At 38.5% G+C, this 8145-nt stretch overlaps 1 pseudogene; it reads left to right on the top strand.

Annotated features, from left to right (window-relative positions):
* The first annotated feature begins 393 nt into the window (after positions 1 to 393).
* Positions 394 to 1118, top strand: LOC102826813 (annotated as a pseudogene).
* The last annotated feature ends 7027 nt before the right edge of the window (positions 1119 to 8145 follow it).

An 8145-nucleotide genomic window follows, 5' to 3' on the forward strand; every position in this document is an offset into this window, starting at 1 on the left:
AAAATACTTTCTGGTACATACTGCAACATGGAGGGATGGAAAATATCATGCTCTGTAAAACAGAAAACAAGCATACAGAATTAGGGATACTTTTTTTTTTTTTTTTAAGTGCAAGTCTGGAACACTTAAAAGTATTTAAGAAAATTAAATATAGGTCTTAGCACTGCAGTGAATGCTGGGGATGCCAGGCCTCGGGAGGCTCCTAAGTTCAGACGAAAGCATGGGGTCAATGAAAAGATGGGTTCTGTGAGGATGTTCATTCCCAAGTAAGTAAGTGAAGCATCGCTTACCTGCCTAGATGTGGCCTAGTGACTTCTAAAGAATGCAGAAGAGAAAAAAAGGCCCTCAATAATGCAACTAGCCTAGAAGGAGGTGAAACTTTAAAATCGAGACATGAATGCTCTTCAGACCACTTTCAGGCAGCTCAGAAGTACAAAGGGGCTCTATGCAGAACCAGCCCCCTTTTTGTTTGTTTTTTCCTCTACTTCATGTAGATGGAAGAAAAAGTAAATTCTTATGAAGAAGTGGAGTGAGAAAAATACTCTGATTTAGTACGGTCTGTCCTGTCAGTCAGAAGCCATGCTCAGACCCCAGAATCCTTGTTTGATGTAGATGTTTTGCTCTATGGGTCTGTGAGTAAGTGTAAATCCCCACAGCAAGATGACACAACGAAGGTTCCATCAAACTGGTTTCCTTTCTTCTGCCTAGAGAAAAGAGTAAAATTAAATACAGCAAGTGAACCTTCAATTCCTCTGAAAATCTCTTTGCAGAGAAATAATATCCCAAGTGTGATCCAGGTCCTACAACAGACCATGACACCTGAGAGGTCTTCTATTTGGAGAGGTGGAAATAGCGGATGATTCTAGAAATGGGAAAGAAAATGTCTTTGCTGAATATACTTCAAACACATTTTTCAAGGGAAGAAGTTCCATGAATCCCTGGAAATCATTCCTTCATCCCATGAGAGTTCAAAATAGAAAGATGGAAATCTGGAGTCTGGCTATATTGAATGCATCCAGCATGTTCTGAAAGATGTTACTGAAGTGAAAGTTCTTGAAAGTGCTGTTGAACATGAAGCCCTAAATTATGTTGGTATGCTGGACTATGTGGCCAATTAACAAACAAACAAACAAACAAAAAAAAATGAAGACTTCTGGCAAGCTGGTCAACTAGACAGCATTACACAGACTCTCTACAACAAAGATACAAGAAACAAAATAAAGCAAACACAGGTGAAAATTATGGCACCATGAAATTCAGTAGCAAGGTTAGAGAGTTGGATGGAGTGCTTACTGGAAGGAAAAGTCGAGCAGGGGTGGCAAGAGAAGAAGACTGGCTGGTGAATGGCAGTCCAGACGTTTTTGACTATCTTCTGAGGAGCTTTGGCAGCAGGAGACCAGGCAGAGCAGATTTGCTTGGCTGATGAGAAAGATGCAATTTCTTCTTTTCCCCCACATTCTCTTAATGACCAGCTCCCACCCTCATCCACCCCCAGCACAGACCCTGCTCTCCAGGAGTTCAGAGTCACGTGGTTAGGAGAAATTCCAGTGTGAGGTGGGGGCCAGCTGCACCACTCTGATGTGCAGCTCTAGTGCCTGGATTCAGGTGGACTCAACTACAGACCTATAAAACCTACAGTCACCAGACTAGCACTTAAACAGTTACATTTCCCCCAGCTTCCCTGTGGTCCTAACAGACAATGAAACCAGTTCCATCAAGGTACCCCCACAAATTGCTTCCAGATGAACATAGATAACATCAAGGCCAATAGGAATTCTATCTAGGTCAGGAACTCTGCTGACATATCCCTTCCACAACCACCTCATGAACTCCTTGAATTGCAGGAGTCTCCCACCACCCCCAGATATTTCTCCCCTCTAAGTACAACAGCTTCATTGTTTGTTTTTACAAATACAACAACCTCACAATGCCCTGGAGATTACAGACAACTTTAACTCACACAAAGAAACAAGAGAGAATGACTCAACCAAATGGCCAAGGTGCAGAGCCTGAAGACGTTTGAGGAAGTAAAGCTAATAGAAATAATTGAAAAATAATTCAAAAGGTGATAATTAGGTACCTTCAAAGGATTGATAGAAAGATTGAGGAGTCAAGAAGAATTCAGGAAAACACTACAAGAACGGACAAAATAAGTGCACATTTAGAAACAATACAAAACTTAAAACTATAAATCCAAAAAGATTGATACTAAGATCTCAGAAATGGACAACATATTGAAAGGGCAAAGGAATAGATGAAAATCCCAAATTAGGGAGCTTAAAGACAAATCATTCAATGCTAGTATTCTAGAAGAACAATCAAAAAAATAATTTTAAAATCCAAAGAAATACTAAGAGTTATGTGGGACACCACAAAGAGGAACAACTTATGGGTGATTGGAATTCCAGAACAAAAAGACATGCAAAAAGAAAAATGTAAAATAATTATTGGAAGAAAATGTCTCTAATATCATGAAAGATGGAGAAGACAAGCATACAAAAAGCTGAACGAACCCCAAACAGTATGAATTCCAAAAGAAAATCACCAAGACATATCATAATCAAAATTTCCAAAACGAAAATAAGGAGAGAATCCTGAGAGCATCTGAGAAACACGAAAAGTTACCTACAAAGAAGAACCAATAAGATTAATCTTGGATTTCTCAGCAGAAACTATGCAGGCAAGAAGGCAATGGAATGACATATATAAAACTCTGTAAGAAAATAATTGCCAACCAAGAATCACTTACCCAGCAAAATTGTCCCTCAAATACGATGGTGAAATTAGGACATTTCCTGATAAACAAAAACTAAAAGAATTTGTTGAGGCCAGACCAACTTTATAAAAAATTCTAAAGAGTGTTCTTTGGATTGAGAACCACCAACAGCAAACAACAACCTGATTACCATACATGACAACACCACCAACCCACATATAGAAGTATTTAAATAAAACAAACTTGCAAGACTAAAAATAGAGAACCAAAGATATCATTGATAATGAAGTTAACTACAAAGCAAATAGTGGGAACAGTGTAGATACAGAACTTCCTAATGACAAGGAAGTTCAGTAGAATTCAAGATAAAAGAGAATGTTTTAAGCAGGGGAAAAATAAAAATAAATCACAAAATCACAGGGTATCCTCAAAGGAAAATAATATGTCTTTGTATCAAAAAAAAGGGTGAAATCAGAAAGATTTAGTAAACATTAACACAATAGAAATGAAAATAACTGGAAAACCCACAAACCATGAACTCAGCATTGAAAATTGTGTGGAACAAAGAAGCCAGCAGCACTACAAAAAAGCACACAGAAAAATGACAACAATTAATTCAGACCTATTGATAATTACACTGAATGTAAAAGGATTAAATATATCAATCAGGAGATATATAGAACAGAATGGATATGAAAACAGGGTTTTTCAATATTTTGTCTACAAGAGATATATCAATAGATGGAGACATCCTAAATGCTCATCAACAGAAGGATGATTAAACAAAATTTGATACATACATGCAATGGAATACTAAAAAATGTTGAAGAATAATGATGAATCTGTGAAACACCTCACAACATGGAGGACATTACGCTGAGTAAAGGAAAAACAGAATGAGACTAATTTGTAAACATTTTTTAAAAAAGGTGTTCTTGATAAAATAAACAATCTTGATCCTTACAAAGGGCAGAGGGAAAAGTATTCATTGACTACAGGACATATTAACATGGGTGACAGGGAGGACAGCATCCAAGAGGGAGGCTAACAAAGGAAAGATGAAGGTAGCGGGAGACATAGAAGAGAGGAATGAAATTGTCAAAGTGAATTTTAAATACCGTGGAGTCGGTCCCAACTCATAGTGACCCTGTACAGTGTTTCCAAGGCTGCAAATCTTTAGGGAAGCAGAAAGCCTCATCTTTCCCCCATGGAAGAGCTGGTAGTTTTGAACTGCCGACTTTGAGGTTAGCAGCCCTATTTTGTAACCATTACGCTACCATAGTGCTCTTTTCTGTTGGTAATAGAGGGCATTGTAACCATGTAGTGAAGCAGTGTATGGTCTGTGGAATGTAAAACTGATGATTCGCTTTGTAAACCTTCACTCAATTCACAATAAAAAGTTAAAAAAAAAAAAAAAAAAAAAATGCAATCTGGCTATATGAAGAGTCCTTGTGTGACACTGTAGGATAAGGAGTGGACTGCTAACCGCAAGATCAGTGGTTCAAACCCACTATTTACTCCTTAGAAACCCTACACAGAGTTACTATGAGTTTGAACTGACTCAGCATCGCTTAAGGCTACCAACAGGATATATGAAAACATTTGCTAGGGCAAGATGAACATACGCCCCAGAATTAACACAATTCTTACCAAATAATCAACTCATATTTGGAAGAAATCAATTTTCTGATTTTATATTTCCTATAAATGTACAGAACCCATAAAAGACATAACATTCTTCAAAGGAAATAGTAAATTGAAATGAAACCTGCTTCCTGATATCAAAATTTATTATTAAAAGGCTACTGAAGTTAAGACTGCGTGGCCATGGTACAAAGTTAAATATACAGTATTAGTATATTAGCATGGGAAAAATAACAGCTTGAGAATTAAACTCATGCTTTCATGGCAAGTTTAATTTGATAAGGATCTCAAGGCCCTATTTTAGAAAGAGAATATTATTTAAAAGAAAGTATACTTGGGTAATTTTCTAACTAAAAGCAAGAAAAATATTTTGGCATTCTTCTTTACACCATGAATAAAAATAAGTTCAAAATAATTCATAGCATTAACATCAGAGACAAAACTTTTAGAAGAAAATAGAAGAGTAAATTCTTGTTGTTGTTGTTAGGTGCCATCAAGTTGATACCAACTCATAGCGACCATATGCACAACAGAACAAAACACTGCCTGGTCCTGGGCCAACCTCACAATTGTTGCCATGCTTGAGCCTGTACATTCATATGACCTTGTTTTTGGCAATGGTTTTAAAAATATATTCTAAAAAAGACCATATGAAAAGGATAAAAATACAAACAATAGACGTTTTAAAGAGCTCTGGTAGTGTAGTAATTGTGAGTGGGGCTGCTAACCTCAAGGTCAGCAATTAGAAACTACCAGACATTCCGCAGGAGAAAGATGTTCCTTTCTGTTCCAGTAAAAATTTACAACCACAGAAACCTATATAGGTTTGTAATGAGTTGGAACTGACTCCATGGCATACCACCACCACCACCAGGACACAAGTTTTAACTCAAGCACATAAAAACATTGGAAGTTGCCACTCTCATACAAAAAGAAAGAAGCTGAAAAAACAACATCAACAATTGTTCTTAAATCCATCATTAAAAAAAAAAAAAAAAAGTGCCTACCAGGAAATTGCCACCCTGAAAACTGGAGATTAGCTTGTCTGCCAAGCTGTTGGAGCCAGCATTTCTGATGAATTACTCTAGTATGATTTTGGCCTATCTTGATAGTTTAAAAAGTCCTATGGGTCCAATATTAGAAAGTCACATACAGATGTGTAGGTTTTAACTCTAGGATATAAACCAGACTTGTACAATGAAAAGCAGAGAAAAATCATCACATATTTCATACAGATAGAGGGGAACATTGATAATTTTCCAAAACATCCAGGGCAAAAGTAATAATTTTGAAACACAGTAGCTCAGAGCATTCATCATAGCAAAGACCTACCCATCAGTGGAAATTACCAGAGTCTGACAAAAAATGTCAACATGTTTGGGTTGTTGTTTTGTTTTGTTTTTTGAAAATGTATTGGGAGGGGCAATTTGTCAACTCCAAGTCTCTCTAGGTTTCCTGTCTCACATGAAAAAGAAAGAAAGAAAAAATAAAGCTAAGGAATACTTAATCCAGGAATCTGTGTGTGTGTGTGTTTTAAGATTATAGAGGGCACTTAACCGTCTAACAGCTAACCACCACATTGATATATCTCCCATACATTGACAATGGATTATCAGATGTTATTGCTGCTGTTAGCTGCTATTGAGTCACTTCCAGGCTTATTGCACCTCCATTTATTATAGAGTAAAACTGCTTCATTGGGTTTTCTTGTCTATAATCTTTCCAGAAGCAATTTGCCAAGCCTTTCTTTGTTAGATGTGCTGAGTGGATTTGAATCACCAACCTTTGTTGGAGACCACCTGAGAACTAGCCATGAAGAAGGGAGTCACTTCTGGACAATGGCATGAGAAGATGGCACACTGCTAGTGACTCATGACAAGCGTAATATATCGGCACACTGATGTAGAATGCCACTCCCAGATATGATTACTCAGACTCAGTGTGGCATTCTTGGGTTGATGAAAAGCTAAAGAATGGGTTGTTTTTGAAGATGTATACCAGGAAATGTTCCTGGCCTAAAAAATCAAATAGTCTTCCATGTCTTTTTGATGTATGCTTTCCTGAGAGGTTTCATGGAATACAGAGGCTAATAAATGCTGAGATATGCTTTATCTCTGGGCTTTTGATCCAAGAGGTCATCACTCCTGCTGTCTCTCTTAAACCCTAACCAGTGTCTGTGTTTTATATCTAAAGCTGTGTCGTCTCCTTCTGGCCCTGGTTGCATGAGCTGACTTGTGCAAGTGGTACCCAAAACTGGGACAAAAGTGGAAATCCCCCAAAGAGGGAAAATGAAAACAATGGCAGCCATCTGAGGGTTGAGAAGTGCTGACACATAAGTATGAAGACTTTTATATGCCTCAGATGTAAAATGGGTCAGAATTTTTCAGCTGTAGGAAAACAATATGTGGATCATTTGAAGCATTTGCTGAAGCAAGCAGGGACTCAAGTCAGCTCTCAAGCCTTAAAGGCTCTCCTGGAGGAGGTTGTCAAGTTTAATCCTTGGTTCCCCCAAGAAGGAACCCTTGATGTAGAAAATTGGGATCCTATAGGAGAAAGTTTTAGAAAAGCTCATTAAAAAAGGGGAGAAAATAGATGTTTCAGGCTTTTCTACTTGGTCTTTGGTTGTACTGTGTTCTCTGCATCTGGCCCAAAACTGGTGCTAAGGTAAAAAGGGCAAAGGGATCCATTCTGCCCCCTATGCTGTCTCCTGCTCCATCAGTACCTGAGAGAACTTTAAATACTAACAAAGATTTTCTCTGGCCAGAACCCCCGTCCTTTTGCTGTGAGACCCGACTTCAAAAGGCTTTCAAACAAGTTGCTGAGGCTGGTGAATCTCTTAGTGTAAATGCATATCCCATTGTCGTGCATACAGATCCTAATGTTCCAGAAAGTTTATTTATGAGCATACCCCCCTAGAATTTAAACTGCTCAAAGAGCTGAAAAGCAGTGTAATGAACAACAGGCCGCAGAGTCCTTTTACTTCAGGTCTCCTAGAAATGGTATTTAGTCAGTAACTACTCCCTCCCTATGACATTAAACATCCGGTAAGAACCTGTTTAAGTGGCAGTCAGAATGTTACCTGGAACGTTACCTATGAGGAATTTTGTCATGAGCAAGCAGAACAAAATCAGGCCATTTACGCGAATCCACCAATCCCAGAGAAGATACTTTTGGTCACTGGCCCTTATACTGATTTGGTAAAGCAGTTGACCCTACTCCAGCAGGCTTATCGGCAAATGGCACTCTGTGCCAAATGTGCTTAGGCCACAGTCTCGGAGGATGGCCTACTTAGCGAAACTACCATCAAGTGTTTGCAAGGGCCAAATGAACCCTATACTTCCTTTGTTGGCAGACTCCAAGAGGCCATTAAGCGGTAGATCCCTCATGATCAAGCGGCAGAAATGCTCCTTGGAACTCTCTCTTATGAAAATGCTAATGCTGACTGTAAAAAGGCTCTAGTACCAGTACGAAACACTAAGGATTTAGGGCAATATATTAAAGCATGCCAGGATGTAGGCATAGAAGGCCACAAGACAGCCCTCTTTGTTCATGCCATGAGAGCATTTATGTGTAATCCAAAAAGGGGTGTTCAAGCTGGTAAATATTTTCAGTGTGACAAAACGGGTCACTGTGGGAGAGACTGCCATTAGGGAGTCCCCGTTCCACCAATAGACAAAGGGCCAGGACTTCATCCTTAATGTAACAAAGGAAATCACTGGGCAAATCAATACTGTTCTAGATTCCATAAAGATGGAACTCTTTTGCAGGGATACTTGTAGTGGGGC

Source organism: Chrysochloris asiatica, unplaced genomic scaffold (assembly GCF_000296735.1).
Source record: "Chrysochloris asiatica unplaced genomic scaffold, ChrAsi1.0 scaffold00167, whole genome shotgun sequence".
NCBI lineage: Eukaryota > Metazoa > Chordata > Mammalia > Afrosoricida > Chrysochloridae > Chrysochloris > Chrysochloris asiatica.